Raw genomic sequence first — 18,583 nt, 5'->3', positions numbered from 1 at the left:
ATTTTAGTCAAATATGTTAGGGCCTGAAAAGTACCAAGATGTGATACATGTTGATTTTTTTTTTGGAGAGATATCTAATGTGTTCAGGCAGCAAGTTTAGTTCAGCGTGTGTTTAGCTCGTGTCTTGCCAAGTGTAATGATCTTGTAAAATGTAGCTTTCTGTAGTTTATTTGAATTGTTTCCCAGTTACGTATTATGTTACTTGAACAACCAGAACTGGTGCAGTTAGTTTTAGATGTGTGTTTTCTTTATAATCTGCTTATGAAAAAAGCCAAATCTTTAATAACAGCCTTTTCGTATTATTGTTGGGCAGAGGAGAGGAATCTTAAACTCATTTAGGTTAAATATCTGCTGCAATACAAATCAAGTCTTTTCATTTTTGTAAATGGCTGTCAATGTAAATGGAATCATTTGTATTCTTGATTTTTGAATAAATTGTTTCTTCTGTATTAAAATTTCCTTAAGTATAGGTAGGTGGTTAGGAAAGAACAGTCATAACATTGTGGTTTAGTTTTGAAAACTTCCCTTTTGAGCTAGCTGGATTTGGCAGTATTTTCCCGATATGGAACACGTATCTGGAAGAGATCTCACTCAGCTAGACCATGATTCCAAAGCAGGATTAATTATTGGTAAGCCATAGCTGCAAATGCTTGTTTAACCTGTTCTCCAAAATTTCCCGTAAGAAAGATTCCAAGAAAACTCCCTGGATAATACACTTTAGTTCAGTTTTCTTTGCCTTCAAATGTTGGGAGGTTTTTGTCCCCTACAGTCTAACTGTGATTTATCCTATCCCATATAGACATGGAAAGTAGCATATGCCTTTTCTGTTGGAAGCACCTTATATATTCAAGGCTATTTTCAGTCTTTCTCTAGTTTCCACTTTTGTGAACAGAGTTCTTGCAGTCCTTGATTTTAAATTTTTCTTTTTTTTTTTCCCTTTCCTTTTTACTTTGTTACTATATCCATGTAATCTGTGTGGTTTTGAAGTACCTACCTGCAGGGGAGGTAACAATCTAGTAACAATTTGGTAAGAAGGTGACAACCCATGTAAGACTTAAATCCTAAGTACTTTTCCTATAAAACATACTATTTATCCTTCCAGGTACAAATAGTCCAGAGAAGAGTGATAGTTCTCAAAAGAGTAACAAATTAAGGTAGTTAAGAAGATGACAAAATGTAGATGGAGGGATTAAAGTTAATAAAACTTCAGAATCTTTACAAAAGCTCACCTTTCTATGTAAGGTGCTGCATATCATACGAAAATCAAGCATTTTGCGTAGTTACTGTGGGAAAGAAAAAAGCTTTCAATTTGGCAAATAGATACTTCGTTTCATAGTTACCCTAATGCACAATTTAAAGTTACTTGATGCTTTTACTAAAGTTATTAAGAAAACCCCTCCTATCAACAAACTACCATTTCTCCAATAAACACTTTTAGCCAAAAGTTAATCCTTACACAGTATGAAGTGTGATTACAGTTAGTTTTCCTCCATAATAACCTTGATTCATATTACCCATCAAAGACTATGAGGCATTCTGCTTTACACAGTCCTTCAGCCATTTAAAAAAAAATCTGAAGACCTTAGCGTAGACTTCAATTTACCCATAGTAGTTGGCTGTAAACAATAGCTGCACATCTATGCTAGCGTAACTAAACGTATTAGGTACTTTCTGTACTGGCACATACATTCCTGCCTTTACCTTTTCCCACAAATCCAAACTTTTTTCCCCACTTTTGAATAATGTATATCAATAACGGCTAGGTTGCTTTTTAAAACTACGATTACTGAAGATTCACTGTATAAAAATATGAAATATTGCCTATGGGAAACATCTTCCTTACTGTGCAGGACTGTACAAGAAATATATATATTTGTTAATATTAATGTTCAGAAAGGCATCTCGTGTTATCAAAATATCCACGTTATGTGTCTCAGTTTCTTGATAAGGAAGTTATGTATCTATTTGAATGTTCAGTCCATTTTCTATCTCTCTTTTAATATTTTTTTTAATTGCTGTTTCGTTAGAGAATGAATACCTCAAACCATAGATCTTGAGGGAAGGCAGCAAAAAAAAAAAAAAGTGCTTTTCTAGGGTATCTTTGCTTCCATTGTGACTAAGAATCAGGGAATTTAATCTGGCCTTTTCCATTTACTTTGCCATTTAAATGTCATATTTTTTTACTCTAGGCTTTATGCAGACATACTATATATTGTAGGTGGTTTCTCGCTAAGACTTCCCTAAATTAGGGTTCAAACTGGAACTGTTAGGAGACATCATCATATTGTTGCTTCAGTGTGATTTATTACCTAAACTGACATACAAGCCAAAGAACTGTTTCAAATCCATATGTGTATGGAGCATATCTTAAAGAAATAGTGCTCCAGGCATTGATTTATATCTATCAAAAATTTTTTGTTAGCATTGTTTTTAAAGGTCTCCATATAAATCCTTGAGCAGTTGCAATACAGTGTCTATAATTCTTTAGTTTTCATGAGGGAAACTAGCATGACATTCTTAGACCATCAGCTTCTCTAAAATGATGATGTACAACAACTTGCAAATTTTTTAGATAACAGGTAAACAATGTGACTTGAACCTATCTTTTGAAATAGTGTTCCCCATTTTGTTAGGTCTGTGCTTTTGCATATGTGAAGAACAATGTCTAGCATTTTAAGAAGGGTGCAGGTGGTTTTTTGAGGTGTGGAATAATTTTTTTTCTATTGGTCCTTCCAAGTATGCATTAAAGACAACTCCATGGTATTATTTCTGGGATCTTTCATCTCTAAGGATGAACTGCACTGATTTCATTTGGGAAGAGTTAATCTAATAACACCTAGTACTTGGCAGAACAAAGACATTCAGAAAGAAGGTATATGTAACATCAAAAAGGCAATGGAGCTTTATAAAATTATTCTCTGAAAATAGGCCTGATCCAATAGGAAATTGGACTAAACTTGCACAAACGTGCCTGTAGTTTTTGGTAAGAATATTTTGATCAAATTTCTTCTTCATCTTCTCTTCTATAACTGTTGTACAGTCTTCTGGGATGTAATATTTCTGGCTTCTTGATTCCCTGTATGAAGCTAAAGTAAATTAATCTTTCATCAGAGAATCAGGAAAATCCTGTGCTAACGTAGTTCTCACTTGATTACTTTGTTAATTATTCTGAGCTAGTCACACAATTCTGTATCCTTATAGGGACTCGTGTAACATGGACAACTTCTGCCAAAGCTCCACCTGGCTTCAGATACTGACTCCTAGTGTTCGTTCTCTCCTAACTGCTGGACAGATGCATTTGTTGCTTTGAGAAACTGGATTAAAATTCTTTAGGATAAAGACCAGTCCTTATTTTGTAACTCCCCGTTGTCTTTTGGGTTGAGTATAGTAGTTAACAGTTTTTATTTGAGCTGGTAGCGAGTATGGTGTTGCAGAATAGAATTTGGTAGGACTTCTTTTGTTTTCTGTTATTCAAAATGATGGAGAGAATTGATTCTGGTGAACAGATAAATCCTGTTTGATATTTATATATCTAATACACTGAATACTGTTTTGATGAATCAGTAAAGGACTGATCAGGCATTAAATCAAATTATGAGTGAGGAGTTTCTCAGTCTTGTGATTCCTACTTGTCTCAGGAGCTTGTGATAATATACAGTTTTATAACAGAACGAACACAAGGACGAGGACAAGAAGAGAGTAAATGTTCAGTATCACAAAAGACAATCTGAACTTCATTTTTACTTTAATCATTGGAGGGTATCTGTTATGAAGAGAACAGCTGGGATAAAAAGTAACTTCTGATTACAAATCCATAATAGTGAAGATGATAAAACTTACATATCTGAATTCGACAGACCTGGAACTTGTATAATGTTCTAGTTGGAACTGGCATGGCAACTGAACCCTGCCTTTGGGTACGCAGCCAGATTTCATGAACCACATCAGTGTGATGGCAGGAGCTCTGAGTTCTGCTTAGGGTTGCTAACATATTCAGGAGAAAGTGTAATCTTGGCTCCTCTCCTTCCTCACACATGGACACAGTGACAGTACCTCGACACATACACAAGGACACACTTGGTTTTTAGACTCTGAATCAGGTAGACGTTGCCTTGTTCTTCCATAGGAAATGCAGATCAGGTGGAAGCATCCTTTGGGATGCCAATTTGACTGTGCTGAATAGACAAGATTAAAATGGCAATTAAGTAACCTTTCTACTGAGGAAGAAGATTATCTTAAGTTCTCATCAGACTTAAAAAGGTTTGAAGTAGCAGTTGGAGAAGTTGCATTCAGCAGATAAAGACAGCTCATATGAAAATGTAACACAGATGAACTACAGAAGTATTTGTAATGTCTCATTTCACTTGACTGAGAGAGCAGGTTCAAGTGACCTATATTGCAAGAAATGCATGTATTTTCAGATTAGGCACAGTTATTTCTGGCTATCTTCCTATTTTTAATCTGTCCATATGCCAGTCTGATAATTAAAAGAATAGGTAAATCAGATTTCCTGGCAGTGGATAAAAGATTACTGTAATGAACATCCCACCACATTCCTGAAATGCCTGTTTAATAGCCAACTGCTGAATATTGTTTTTAACTAAACAGATTAAAACATGAAGGTTGGGCTCACAACATTAGATGGAGACCTGAATGAAAACCTGAATAGAGAGAAAAGTAGCCTAGGACTATGACAAGTTCACTTGTTATGTAAGGATGCAAGAGAGAAGTTAGATACTGCTGACAAGATCAGAAGGAGAATATTGAATGCAAAATGTTGAAAGATTAAAGGCAAGCCTAAAGAAGGATAATTTCTACTACTTCATATGACAAAGCATGAGGCTTAATGAAGTTATTTCCAGGTATTTTAAATAATCTACTTGTTTTAGAACAGTTTACGGATGTAAGCAGAGACTGTCCATTAATTTTCTAGGTGTTTCTGCTGCTATTTCTAAAACTAGCCAGGTTTTGAATCTTAAGCAAAACAGTGACTGAAGAATAATGGGAGGAATAGCACCAAGGTAACTTCTCTTTTGTTTTGCCTCTTTCAGTTAGCAATCTGAGCTCATGCAGTATGTTCAACATACCCAGATGAAAAACATACGAATTGCTTGTTCCTTTGGACTTATATTTGGGGAGAGAAACATCTCGCTGTTGGTTAACAGAAAGTTCCATGTTTGGCAATTAACTTTCCAGAGTCAGTCATCTCTCTTCCTTGCGGTGTTTTGTGTGATATTTTCTTGGTGATGGTAGATGACATAATTACTGTTCTGAGAGTTGTAGCAGCCTTGAGCCCTACAAGCCTTTATTCTATTTCTGCTTCTGTATCTGCTGAGGTGCTTTTTTTCAAACCTTCCTCCAATGTAGACTCTGCCTTAGAAGTGTACATGTATTTTTGGATGGCAACTTACATCTGTCCTGGTTTTGTATCTGTAAATTGGGGGCAGTGGTACTTCCCTGCTATTCAAAGTTACATGCATTAGAGGACACACCTGGATTTTTTTGTTATTGTTACTTTATCTGCCTAGTGAAGTAGAAATAGTTGGATTAGAGGCATGGTTGACTTCTTATGCTTGTGTGCTAAAGACTCAGGGCGTTAGTGTCCTTACAAATTGAATTATAACAATAAACAAAAAATCTCCAAAAAGTTAATCTTAAGAGTGAGTTTCTTTATGTTGTCATTCATCATTACATGGGTTCTTCCTGGAATTAGTCTTAACTCTTTACCAGAGATATGCACCAGGAGAGTGAGTTAAAATCAAGTAGCTGTAAAGAACCATGAAGATCATTAACGCCTTAGGTGATGTAAATAACTGTAGGGAAAGGAGAGGGGAGTTCAGATAATCAGTGCACTCTTGCATCTACAGGAATGTTGAAGTTTGTTTAGTTATTACATATTCATGGTAACTAGAGCTGTGGTGAGATTTATTGAAAAAGAAAAAAATTAAAATTTCCATGAAGGAGACCTAGGTAGATGTGGTTATTTGGGGAGAATCTTTTTGGGCAAGTAGCTAATCATAGTTCTTATTAGCTTCCTATCTTTTTTCCTCAAGTTTCATGTTTTGTAATTTTCATGGAATGATATTCAAGAAACTTATTTTGCATAATAAACTACTATGTATAATATATATACACACATTATTTAAACTACTATATAGATGTATGAATGTGTGGGGATTGAACAGAATGAAAAAATGACTCATTCATTGCAGGGTAGTTGATCACCTCTAGTGGATTTCAAGTGTGTTCTATTTTTTTCTATTAAATCAAAATTAATTAAAAGTTAGTATTGGTTCTTTAGCAGTTACCTTTTCAGTGGATGTGTGTATTTCTCTGAACTTATTTACTATTTCTGAAAACTCTCCAGGAGGATAGCTTGCTTTCAGTATGGATATATGCATGAGTTACTGCAAGATAAATGTACAAGGCTTGATTTCTTGCTGTTTCTGTGGATCTCCTTTTCCCTTTCTGGTGAGGCTTGAGCATAAAACTTAGATCTGTGTCTTTTTTTTTTCCAGCAAAAAAAATTGTGCAGCTGTAATTCAGTTTGTTCTTTGTGTTCTGGTTTGATAGACAACATTTCAGCTTTACGTGGTTGTTCTGAAAACTCAGACTGAATTAAAAAAATTAAGAGTATGGTGAGAGGAGAATGTTTATTTAAAAAAAAATGCCTGAGGCTTGTAGATGGGTAGCATTTTGCAATGCTGCTTTGCAGATTACCTTTAAAACTGTTTAGGAAACTAGTCCTTGAAAGTATTTGAGCTAGTGGTTTTTTTGTTTAGGTAACACATAAACACATTAGTTCTTAATAAGCGATGGTTATCTGTACCAGAGAGTTAGTACATATGTATCTGGGTACTGAAGATACCAATAATAAAAATCAGTGCCATCGTGGAGGTGGTACTTCACTCTAAGTACAGAACAGAAGGTGGTTGTTTTTCCCCTCATGGAAGGAGAAACTGTAATAGAGACAAGAGTATGAAAACATACGTGCGGATGCACTGTGACAAAACTGTCTCTCTTTAGTAGATGAATGAGAAAGTAAATGGTTGAAATAACAGTTTTCAGATAACGTAACATATATAGTGGGTACATTAGCACTCTGGGTCAGACCAGAAGTTCACTTTGAAAGTGATCTTATGATCATTCCTGCTTACCATACTTCGTTTCACATTGTGGAGCGCCTTTGCAGTGGGGAAATTGAATATATTTTGGGTGAAACTAAACCACAAGCTGTGCTTCAGAAGTGATTGCAGGCAGTCTGCTTCAGCCACTAATAGGTATCCAGTTAATGGAACCAGCTGAAAGCTAGTCCAAAATAGTATCTCCTGTGGTGGATACACTGGGGACTTGGGTTCTCAGCACCAGCTTTTCTGCTGTATGGATCTGCTCCTTATACAGTGCATTGCACTGAAGTGCTATAGTCATTGTGAGCTTTTTGTGGACCAGCATGTAATTGCAAACTCCAATTTTGGTTTTGAACTTAATCTCTGAATGAGTCTGTCTTGACTTTGTGAGTATTGCTTGGACTCACTAATTCAGTACTCACTAATCTTGACTTCCCTTTGCTTTCAACCGCAGGATAGAGAAGCCGTTGGTGTTAGGATGGGGGTGTAAAGTGTAAAAGCAGCTGGAGTTTTCTGTTTGAAGGAAAAAGAACAAACAGTGGAGAAGACTGGAACTGCAGACTATCGATGGAGGAGTAGTAATGGGAAAAAAGATATGGCATAGCTCTGCACCATGCCTGCAGAAATTGAGAAGGAAAACAATTGCTTAAATATCTTGTAATAAGTGATGGAATTAAGAGTCTGGCTTCAGTCCTCTCTTCTGGGCACAAGTGAATATCTCCATTAGAGTTAAAGTAACATCAGCAGACTCTTCAGCCAAAGACATCTTGGCTTTCTAGAGCTGTACTTTGCTTAACCACCTTATAGTGAAACAATTCAGAAGGCCCATTCAAAGTAAAAATAGCACATAAACCACTTAAAATCTTGAAAGGTTTTAAAAACTAAAACTGAGTAAAAATTGGGATTGGTGTTCTTTGATTGTAACCATAATTTGAACAGTACTTGTACACTAGAAAAGATAATCATATTTGATTATGTCATCCTTAGTTTTGTAAATGCAATCTCATATTCTGTACCTGCTGAAGTTTTGCTGTTCAATCCTGGGTTGTGTTGTATTATAATAACAAATATGTAAGAGCTAATACTGTCACAGCACTTGTCTAGCTGCAAGATCAAGGTAACAGTGCTAAGCATTGGTAAGCAAATACTGAATCAGTTAACTAGTACCAGTTTTAATCTGCCTAATTAAACTGCTTTGGAAATTAATTGAAATACAATGCTGTAAAATGACTTGTAAAATGACCTGTCTGTGCACAGTTCTAAATAAATAGAAATTGATTTTGTTAACTCATATTGATATGACCTGATTCTTTATTTTGGTGTAACTATGAGGGCAGCAGTGTTTCAGATGGTGCTGTTCTCTCTGATGCTTCTAGTGGACAGGTTTGAAATATCCATGCTTTTGCTTGTAGGGCATCCCAACTAAAAAAAAAAACAAAATGGAAACAGGTCATTTATGTTTAAGGTTCTTTGTTGGAGGCAAAGGTGAAAGGGAAATGAAGACGGATTATGATTATGGTGATAGGGAGAAATGCCTTGATCAGAGGGTTGTCATACCACAGAGAAAGGAACAGATACTCTTCCCCCCCGCCCTGCTTTCTAAAATGGGCAGGAGGTATGATGGGGTTCATACTGTATGTAAACATTTAGCTTACTCTTTTAAATGCTTTAAAAATAATCTGTTGTAGTATTTGTTTCTAATGCCTTAAATAGAGAAGTCTCATGCGCACTCTGAGGTAGACTTGGTTTAAATTAGACGTTGTATTAGTAAGGTTTTTTTAACATGCAGAGCTAGTTCAAGAACTATTAAAGTCTTTGCTTGAATATTCTGTTAGATTGACATCTTAATTGAGTAGTCTGTCCTTGCACAATGTGGACATAAATGCTGGTTGCATCCCAGCTACTCCTTAGCTGCCTCTAGTCTCCTCCAATTAAAGTGCCTTTCGTGGCAACCTTAACCGAACAACTTTTTTTAAAAAAAAAGTTTTAAAAAGTCAAGACTCCTGTTTTTTGTGTGATTAAAGGCTTGTTCTCCATATTCTGATAAAACACTGAACAACAAGGAGGAGAGAAAGCAGATCACCAAAAAAAGGAGATATCTTCAGCTCTAGGAGCTGTAGATCATCGAGGCTGAGAATAATGGTATTTCAACACCTGTAAAGATTGTTTTGGTGTCCCTTTAGGATATAACTTTGCTATAGGACTTCACGAGGAGATCACCTGGTGCTAATGCATTGGTACCAAAGCCTCTTGACTCCAGAGATGTCTATACTGGGATATCTAATATATTTTCAGTATCCCAACTACTTCATTAAAAAGAAAACATGTTATAAAGCTATTCTCAACCAGTCAGTCCATTTTCCTCATGGTACAGAAGAGACACGTCACAGGCAATGTTGCTGCGTTCACTTAATCGAGTTCTGATGGTCTAGAAATGCTTCTTGAACCAACTCATTTTTGGATGCTTTGACGACATGACTGCCAAGTGCATTTTCTTTTGCTTGTCGGTCATGCCTACTATTATGCTAGTCATCTTCTAAATTACAGCGGATTCTTGGGACAGGGATGATTTCAACATTGCAAAGCAGGAGTAATGCTCCACTTCGACAGATCTGTTCCCTTACTTACACGTTTGTTTTTATTTTACCAGTTCAGTTCCATGACTTGACTTTTCATTTGATTCTGTAATGATACTGGCACAGGCCTGGAGTTGCACAGAAGAGTCAAGGCCAGAAGTCCAGCTTAGTTTGTAAACTATCATAAATTGCACCTTAACAGTAGACTGTTACCAGCTTTCCAGGAGTTTTGAACAGTGCTATTTTCACCACATGCTCAGTTCTTTAATGGTTGCAGCAGCCAGGGAGATTATGCTTCAGGTTCACAGTTTTACTCTGAAAAACACACCCCTCAAAAATGAACTTCATTTGAATGAGATGAATGTCTAGCTCCAGCCCAAGAATCAGCATATCAGCTGTGTTTCCCAGAAAAAAAAACCTTTTTCTTGTTAAGTCAGAAGACATCATCAACATCATGATTGTTTACCTAGCTACTTGATCAAGAATACAGATCAAGTCATCATGTTCCTCATGTTTCATCTCTTAGGATTCAGGGGCTTTGCCATGAACTAAGCTGTCCTGCAATTAGCAGCACTTGATTAGTCTCCAGTACCCATGTTCTGTTGCTGTTTAAGGGCTTGTCACCTCTGCATGCAAGTTGAGAAATTCCTTCTTGCCTATCCTAAAAAAGAATAGAGAGCATTTCATCCTGTTGTCTTTATTCCTGGAAAGCAGTGTCTTATACAGTGGACATTCGGTGTTTGACTCCTTTGATAAAGGTGTTTTATTTCTCACCATATTGTTCTGTCCCTGATCTGAGGAATTGGTTTATGTATAATAAATTTACATTCTTAAATGTAAAGGTGAATGCATTACATTCTTAAAATACAGTTGTGTATATTTGAAAGGTAGTTCTTGCTCATCTGAAGTATTACACAAGAAATTTGAGGAAGTGAGAGTTGAAATAATTGCAAGCAGATAGTAACATGGAGCTTTTAAAGGTCAGGGTATTAAAGTTACCACACTCTTTTTGTGCTGTTCCTTAGCTGACCACAGGCAATATGTTTCATGAGCTGAAGGAAATAAATACATACAGCCTTGTATTTCCCCAGTTTGCATGGAAAAAGAAAACTACAAATGATGAGTAGTACTTGAGCAGTAATTCTGTGTTATATGGAGGAAACAGTACATGGTACTACAAATTCTACTCCCTTTCACAGAATCACAGAATCACAGAATGTTAGGGATTGGAAGGGACCTCGAAAGATCATCTAGTCCAATCCCCCTGCCGGGGCAGGATTGCCTAGACCATATCACACAGGAACGCATCCAGGCGGGTTTTGAATGTCTCCAGAGAAGGAGACTCCACAACCTCTCTGGGCAGCCTGTTCCAGTGTTCGGTCACCCTCACCGTAAAGAAGTTTTTCCTCAAATTTAAGTGGAACCTCCTGTGTTCCAGCTTGCACCCATTGCCCCTTGTCCTGTCAAGGGATGTCACTGAGAAGAGCCTGGCTCCATCCTCTTGACACTTGCCCTTTACATATTTATAAACATTAATGAGGTCACCCCTCAGTCTCCTCTAAGCTAAAGAGACCCAGCTCCCTCAGCCTCTCCTCATAAGGGAGATGTTCCACTCCCTTAATCATCTTCGTGGCTCTGCGCTGGACTCTCTCTAGCAGTTCCCTGTCCTTCTTGAACTGAGGGGCCCAGAACTGGACACAATACTCCAGATGCGGCCTCACCAGGGCAGAGTAGAGGGGGAGGAGAACCTCTCTCGACCTGCTGACCACACCCCTTCTAATACAGCCCAGGATGCCATTGGCCTTCTTGGCCACAAGGGCACACTGCTGGCTCATGGTCATCCTGTTGTCCACTAGGACCCCCAGGTCCCTTTCCCCTACGCTGGTCTCCAACAGGTCTGCCCCCAACTTGTACTGGTACATGGGGTTGTTCTTGCCCAGATGCAGGACTCTACACTTGCCCTTATTATATTTCATTAAATTTCTCCCTGCCCAACTCTCCAGCCTGTCCAGGTCCCTCTGAATGGCTGCGCAGCCTTCCGGCGCATCAGCCACTCCTCCCAGTTTTGTGTCATCAGCGAACTTGCTGACAGTGCACTCTAATCCCTCATCCAAGTCATTAATGAATATATTGAATAGTACTGGTCCCAGAACCAACCCTTGCGGGACTCCGCTAGACACAGGCCTCCAACTGGACTCAGTCCCATTGACCACCACTCTCTGGCTTCTTTCCTTCAGCCAGTTCACAATCCACCTCACTACCCGATCATCCAGACCACACTTCCTCAGGTTAGGTGCGAGGATGCTGTGGGAGACCGTGTCAAACGCTTTACTGAAATCAAGATAGACCACATCCACAGCTTTACCATCATCTATCCACCGGGTTACGTCCTCATAAAAGGCTATCAAGTTGGTTGAGCATGACTTCCCGTTGGTGAAGCCATGCTGAGTGCCCCTAATGATCCCCCTATCCTTGATGTGCCTAGAGACAGCACCAAGAACAAGTTGTTCCATCACCTTTCCGGGGATGGAGGTGAGGCTGACCGGTCTATAGTTACCCGGGTCCTCCTTCTTGCCCTTTTTGAAGACTGGAGTGACATTCGCTTTCCTCCAGTCCTCAGGCACCTCTCCCGTTGCCCACGACTTAGCAAAGATGATGGAGAGTGGCCTAGCAATGACTTCCGCCAGCTCCCTCAGCACCCGCGGGTGCATCCCATCAGGGCCCATGGATTTATGGACGTCCAGGTTGCTTAATTGGTCCCTGACCCAGCCCTCATCAACCAAGACAGATTCCTCCTCTATCCTGACTTCTTCTGAGGCCTCAGGGGTCCGGGGCTCCTCAGGACAGCCTCCAGCAGTATAGACAGAGGCAAAGAAGGCATTCAGTAACTCCGCCTTCTTTTTATCCTCTGTCTCCAGGGCCCCCACCTCATTCATCAGTGGGCCTACATTGCCTCTAGTGTTGGCTTTACCTGCAGTGTATTTGAAGAAGCCCTTTCTGTTGTCCTTGACCTCTCTTGCAAGGTTTAATTCCAAGGAGGCCTTAGCTTTCCTAGTTGCCTCCCTACATCCTCTGACAACAGACTTATATTCCTCCCAAGTGGCCAGCCCCTCCTTCCACGATCTGTACACCCTCTTCTTCCACTTGAGTTTGCCCAGCAGTTCCCTGTTCAACCATGCAGGTCTCCTGGTACCCTTCCTTGACTTCCTACCTGTTGGGATGCTCTGATCTTGAGCTCGGAAGAAGCAGTCCTTGAATGCTAACCAACTGTCTTGAGCCCCCTTACCTTCTAGTACCCTGTCCCATGGGATTTCCCCTAGCAATTGCTTGAAAAGGCCAAAGTTGGCCCTCCTGAAGTCCAGGGTTGTGATTCTGCTAGCTATTCTGTTCCTGCCACATGAGATCCTGAACTCTACCATCTCATGGTCACTACAACCAAGGCTGCCCTCAACCTTCACCTCTTCAACCAGACCCTCCTTGTTAGTGAGGATAAGATCCAGCAGCGCTCCTCTCCTAGTTGGCTCATCCACCATTTGCATCAGAAAGTTATCATCAATGCACTGGAGGAACCTCCTGGACTGAGGATGGCTGGCTGAGTAGGCCTCCCAGCAAATGTCAGGGTAGTTGAAATCCCCCATGACAACCAGGCCCTGTAATTGAGAGACTGCTCTCAGCTGCCTGTAGAAGGCCTCATCACCCTCCTCATCCTGATCCGGTGGCCTGTAATAGACACCCACAACAGTATCACCCCTGCCAGCCTGCCCCTTAATTCGCACCCACAAACTCTCAACTCGCTCCTGATCCGCCCCTGGACAGAACTCAATACATTCTAGCTGCTCACTCACATAAAGAGCAACTCCACCACCTCTCCTTAGCGGCCTGTCTTTCCTGAACAAGACATAGCCATCCATGACCACATTCCAGTCATGCGAGGCGTCCCACCAAGTCTCTGTAATTGCCACTAGATCATAGCCCCCCGACCGAACACGGATTTCTAACTCCTCCTGTTTATTCCCTTTGTTTTCACCTTTGTTGTGTGTTTTTAAAAGGCAATATCTGGCAATGGATCCAAGTTTATCACAAGATCTAATGTAGAAGACAGCTGTTTCCGAAGAACACCTATTTAAATCCTATTAATTTGCATATCTCACTCTCCTTTTCTTATAGTCAGGTAATAGTATCACCACAGTAAGGTGATTTATTCCTTTAAATAAAAACTATGCCTGTCTTTCAGGATATGGACTAACCATTTACTTATTTCTGTGTGCTGTGTGTATATCTGGCATTCCAAGCTAAATTAAGACAATTACAGAATCACGGAATCAACCAGGTTGGAAGAGACCTCAGGGATCATCGAGTCTAGCCGTTGCCCCTACACCACCCTGTCAACTCGATCGTGGCACTAAGTGCCATGTCCAGTCTTTTCTTAAACACATCCAGAGATGGTGACTCCACCACCTCCCTGGGCAGCCCATTCCAATGTCTAATGACCCTTTCTGAAAAGAAATTCTTCCTAATGTCCAACCTGAACCTCCCCTGGCGAAGCTTGAGGCTGTGTCCTCTTGTCCTATCGCTAGTTGCCCGGGAGAAGAGGCCAATTTCCACTTCACTACAACCTCCCTTCAGATAGTTGTAGACTGCAATAAGGAAATTGTCTGATTTTTTCAGTGTCTGAAAAGTTACATAGGATTTTGACTAGAAACATCTTTTCATGTACTTTTTAGAAAAGGAAAAATAAATATTTTTGGCCATTAATGGTTTTGAACTATTTGGCAAGAATAATTATTTGAGATTTTTTCCATAGCAGTCTAGTAAACTCAAAGTCTTAAACAGGCAAACTTTAGACATTCAGATACAGAAAGAAATCATGGATATATCTCTTCCTGTGCTTTTCAAATTTCTCTTCCCTATGTTATAATCTTCTAGAGAGAAAAAAAATACCACAGATCAATTTTATGTATTGTCTCACTGAATCGAGAATAATGAAAATTTATCAGAACTGTTTGAATGTAACAGTATTCATACAAGATTGAAAACTGAGAAATAAAGCTGGTACGGACTGTACAAAACCCGAGAAAGAGTTAAACTAGGTTCGATGGGGGAGGGGGATAAGACCAGGGCAGCCACAAATGAACCTAGGGGTGACAGGCCTGCATCAGGGGCAAGGCCGCTAGCCCAGCTGAAGTGTGTTTACACCAATGCACGCAGTATGGGCAACAAACAGGAAGAGCTAGAAGCCACTGTACAGCAGGAAGGTTGTGATGTGGTTGCCATCACAGAAGCGTGGTGGGATGACTCTCATGACTGGAGTGCTGCTATGGATGGCTATAAGCTCTTTAAGAGGGACAGGCGAAGCAGGAGAGGCGGTGGGGTAGCGCTATATGTTAGGGAGTGCTTGGACTGTGTCGAAATTGAGGAAGATGGTGAGGATGACAAGGTTGAATGTTTATGGGTGAAGATCAGGGGGAAGGTCGGCAGGGCGACATTATGGTGGGAGTCTGTTATAGACCACCCAACCAGGATGAGCAGGCAGACGAGGCATTTTACAAGCGGCTGTCGGAAGCTGCCCGGTCACCAGCCCTTGTACTCGTGGGCGACTTCAACTTGCCGGATGTCTGCTGGAAATGCAACATGGCAGAGAGGAAGCAATCTAGGAGGTTCCTCGAATGTGTGGAGGACAACTTCCTCATGCAAGTGGTAAATGAGCCCACTAGAGGAGGGGCCCTGCTTGACCTGTTGTTTGTGAACAGAGAAGGACTAGTGGGAGATGTGAGGGTCGGTGGCCGTCTTGGGAGTAGTGACCACGAAATGTTAGAGTTTTCGATAGTGGGGGAAGTAAGGAGGGGCAAGAGTAGAACTTCTGCCTTAGATTTCCGGCGGGCAGACTTTAGCCTGTTTAAGAGGTGGGTGGACAGAGTCCCTTGGGAATCGGTCCTGAAAGGCAAAGGAGTCCAGGAAGGCTGGACATGCTTCAAAAGGGAATTGCTAAATATTCAGGAGCAGGCTGTCCCAGTCTGTAGGAAGGCAAGCCATCGGGGAAAAAGACCGGCCTGGTTAAACAGGGAACTTAGACTAGAACTTAAGGAAAAAAAGAGAGCCTACTTGCTCTGGAAGAAGGGTCGGGTAACTTGGGAGGTCTATAGGGACATGGCCAGGTCGTGTAGGGAGAAGATTAGAAGGGCCAAAGCTCAATTAGAGCTCGATTTGGCTGCTACAGTCAAAGATAACAAAAAAAGCTTTTACAAATACATCAACAGCAAAAGGAGGGTCAAGGAGAGCCTCCACCACTTGCTGAATGAGGAGGGTAGTGTAGTGTCAGGGGATGAGGAAAAGGCAGAGGTGCTCAATGCCTTCTTTGCCTCGGTCTTTAATGTCAAGACCGGTTGTCCTCAGGAGACTCGGCCCCCAGAGCCTGAAGTTAGGGACGGGGGGCTGTGTGAACCTCCCGTAATCCAGGAGGAGACGGTTAGTGACCTGCTGTGCCGGCTGGACACCTACAAGGCTATGGGCCCGGATGGGATTCACCCCAGAGTAATGAAGGAACTGGCAAATGAACTTGCCAAACCACTCTCGATTATCTACCAGCAGTCCTGGTTAAATGGAGAAGTTCCAGCTGACTGGAAATTAGCAAACGTAACGCCCATCTAGAAGAAGGGTCGGAAGGACGATCCAGGGAACTATAGGCCTGTCAGCCTGACCTCGGTGCCAGGCAAGGTGATGGAACAGATCATCCTGAATGCCATTACACGGCACATGCAGGACAATCGGGGCATAGGGGCCAGCCAACATGGATTCATGAAAGGCAGGTCCTGCTTGACCAACCTGGTCTCCTTCTATGACCAAGGGACCTGCTTAGTAGATGAGGGCAGGGCTGTGGATGTAGTCTATCTAGACTTCAGTAAGGCATTTGACACTGTCTCCCACAGCATCCTCCTAGACAAACTGGCTGCCTGGGGCTTGGATGAGTGGACTCTTCGATGGGTTAAAAACTGGCTGGCTGGCCGAGCCCAGAGAGTGGTGGTGAATGGGGCAAAGTCCAACTGGCGACCGGTCACTAGCGGTGTTCTCCAGGGTTCAGTTCTGGGGCCGGTGCTGTTCAATATCTTTATAGATGATCTAGACGTAGGGATTGAGTGCACCCTTAGCAGATCTGCAGATGACACCAAGCTGGGTGGGAGTGTCAATCTGCTGGAGGGTAGGAAGGCCCTACAGAGGGATCTGGACAGGTTAGATAGATGGGCTGAGACCAACGGCATGAGGTTCAACAAGAACAAGTGCCGGGTCTTACACTTCGGCCACAACAACCCCATGCAGCGCTACAGGCTGGGGGAAGAGTGGTTAGAAAGCGGCCCGGTGGAAAGAGACCTGGGGGTGCTGATCGACAGCCGGCTAAACATGAGCCAGCAGTGTGCCCAGGTGGCCAAGAAGGCCAATGGCATCCTGGCCTCTATTAGGAATAGTGTAGCCAGCCGGTCTAGGGAAGTGATTGTCCCTCTGTACTCGGCACTGGTGAGGCCGCACCTTGAATACTGTGTTCAGTTCTGGGCCCCGCACTTCAAGAAAGATGTTGAGGTGTTGGAGCGAGTCCAGAGGAGGGCGACCAAGCTGGTGAAGGGTCTGGAGGGTCTGACCTACGAGGAACGGCTGAGGGAGCTGGGGTTGTTTAGCCTGGAGAAGAGGAGGCTCAGAGGTGACCTTATTGCCATCTACAACTGCCTGAAGGGAGGTTGTAGTGAAGTGGGAGTTGGCCTCTTCTCCCGGGCAACTAGTGATAGGACAAGAGGACACAGCCTCAAGCTTCTCCAGGGGAGGTTCAGGTTGGACATTAGGAAGTATTTCTTTTCAGAAAGGGTTATTAGACATTGGAATGGGCTGCCCAGGGAGGTGGTGGAGTCACCATCTCTGGATGTGTTTAAGAAAAGACTGGACATGGCACTTAGTGCCATGGTCTAGTCGACAGGGTGGTGTCAGGGCAACGGTTGGACTCGATGATCCCTGAGGTCTCTTCCAACCTGGTTGATTCTGTGATTCTGTGATTCTGTGAAGAGCCTGTCTAGTGCAAGGAAAGTAACTCTTTGGGGCTTGTATGTAGTCTTGTTGCTTTGCAAACAATGCCCAAGTGAGTTGCTCTGGGTAGGGTGCAGTTTCTGCAAGAGAACAAGCAACTGACACTTTTCTTCAGCTGAGCTGATTAGTAACGTTCTGAGGTTGCTGAAGAATAGTGAAATGAATTAGAAAATTAATTCAGAAGACTCTTAAGAAAGCAAAGAGGAGAATTTTATCTTTATGACCAGTGAAATTCTTGGTAGTTTACTTACTAGTCATATTCAATTCATAAATCATTAATTGAATGTATATAAAACATCTGTGGCCAGTTCTTAATTTTCATACTGTTTTAGGGGAAATTCTGGTTGCTCATTTCAAAAAGCGCATTAAACAAAGTGGATCTGAGCTGCATGTTTTTACAAGTATTGGCATATAGGAGATAAAATTAGGGAACATAGAAACAGTGCACACATCCTGCAAGGCAGCTGTCATGAAAGTCACTGCTTGTATTATTATTATTCAAAGAAGAAATCAGATAAATCTGCTCACGTTGTCCTACTGATTTCATGCAGTAGTTTAAGAGTCTTAAGACAGTTACAGTGTCAGGCACATTAGGGCATACAGCATCTCTCTGTATCTGCCTCTGTATGATTATACCAAACTCGGGATCCCCAATTCATTTTCATTTGCTCGTGATCCATCTAATGATACAATGCTGTGGTCATTAGAGCATACCTGCATTCTTCACAGAGGAGAATCTTAAGCCAAGAAAAGGTTCTTAAATCACATGCATGGTTGATACGTGAGACCTGCTTCACTGGTTTTATGTTATCC

General features: G+C 41.4%; 1 protein-coding gene across 5 annotated transcripts in view; it reads left to right on the top strand.

Moving 5' to 3' along the window:
- ZNF292 (zinc finger protein 292) overlaps positions 1–18,583 on the top strand; it is a 59,603-nt gene that overhangs the window by 6,649 nt on the left and 34,371 nt on the right. Inside the window, exon 2 of one of the 5 annotated variants that reach the window (XR_011049813.1) lies at positions 7,582–8,418. The exons of the other annotated variants lie outside the window; for them this stretch is intronic. The gene's annotated coding sequence lies outside the window, so the exon portion shown is untranslated. Of the gene's footprint in view, positions 1–7,581; positions 8,419–18,583 lie in introns of those variants that run through there. 5 annotated transcript variants of the gene reach the window in all.

Source organism: Nyctibius grandis, chromosome 1 (assembly GCF_013368605.1).
Source record: "Nyctibius grandis isolate bNycGra1 chromosome 1, bNycGra1.pri, whole genome shotgun sequence".
NCBI lineage: Eukaryota > Metazoa > Chordata > Aves > Nyctibiiformes > Nyctibiidae > Nyctibius > Nyctibius grandis.
This window is presented reverse-complemented; position numbering and strand designations above follow the sequence as displayed.